At 36.8% G+C, this 1,220-nt stretch overlaps 1 non-coding gene across 1 annotated transcript; it reads left to right on the top strand.

The window, feature by feature from the left end:
• Positions 1–201: 201 nt before the first annotated feature.
• Positions 202–308, top strand: LOC127124885 (small nucleolar RNA R71). Its single transcript, XR_007804364.1, has one exon. It is a non-coding gene; the product is annotated as a small nucleolar RNA R71 (small nucleolar RNA).
• Positions 309–1,220: the final 912 nt, after the last annotated feature.

Genomic DNA, 1,220 nt, shown 5'->3' with positions numbered 1-1,220 from the left:
ATGCCACTTTTTGTTTGAGGTTTCTCTACCATTGCTCAGTCGCTTCCCCACTGATAATGGTTTTGGGCCATGCTTTCGATAAGTTGATAAGCATCGGCATAAGGTTTATCCATAAGTGCACCACCTGCTGCGGCGTCTATTGTTAACCTTGTGTTGTACAAGAGACCATTATAGAAGGTATGAATCACTAACCAGTCCTCTAAACCATGGTGTGGACAAAGTCTCATCATGTCTTTGTATCTTTCCCATGCTTCGAAAAGAGACTCATTATCTTTCTGTTTAAATCCATTTATCTGGGCTCTCAACATAGCTGTTTTGCTCGGAGGAAAATATCGGGCAAGAAAGACTTTCTTCAACTCATTCCATGTTGTGACTGAGTTGGAAGGAAGAGACTGAAGCCATCTTCTAGCTTTATCTCTTAACGAGAAAGGAAAAAGACGAAGTCGAATTGCCTCTGAAGTGACACCATCAGCTTTAACAGTATCAGCGTATTGGACAAATACGGATAAATGAAGGTTTGGATCCTCGGTGGGATTTCCAGAGAATTGATTCTGTTGCACTGCCTGTAGCAGTGAAGGCTTAAGTTCGAAGTTGTTTGCTTCAATTGCGGGTGGAGAAATACTCGAATGCGGCTCATCTTGCGATGGAGCGGCGTAAAGCTAAGGCGGATGATACTTTGATTGTTTGGGGGAAAAGTTAAAACTAAAATAAGATCTAGGTTAAATATCAATTAAGCGAATATTGGTATGTAGTTCGTCGTAATTAGGGAATCAAGTCTTCGTTGGTTTCTTGGTTTTAAAATAAATATTTTCAGTGGACACCATTGATTAAAAGTCTTCTCTCAAACTCTCGCTCTGTTGAATAGACCATGACTTTAAATTAACGTAGCTGTCACTTATTAGTTAAGTCCAAAATCATTTTTTGAAAACAATAGAATCTATAGAAACTCTTTTTAAGAAAATACTAAACGTTTAAACACCCTCGTCTCAAACTCTCGCTCTGTTGACTTAGATTATATAATTAAATTCAAATGCTTAACTCTCGTCCTCACATTTAAATTTTAAAAATACTTTTTGAAAAAGATTAGAATTTAATTAACTCTAAAAATTGCATTCGCCCTGATCTAGAATTAATGTCCAATTTACACTGTCCAGTTAAAAACTCAAACTTTCGTTCTATTGATTTTAACTTCTTTAGTCTTTTACTCTCGTACAAAAACC

The sequence above is a fragment of the Lathyrus oleraceus genome, chromosome 2, assembly GCF_024323335.1.
Source record: "Lathyrus oleraceus cultivar Zhongwan6 chromosome 2, CAAS_Psat_ZW6_1.0, whole genome shotgun sequence".
Classification (NCBI taxonomy): domain Eukaryota; kingdom Viridiplantae; phylum Streptophyta; class Magnoliopsida; order Fabales; family Fabaceae; genus Lathyrus; species Lathyrus oleraceus.
This window is presented reverse-complemented; position numbering and strand designations above follow the sequence as displayed.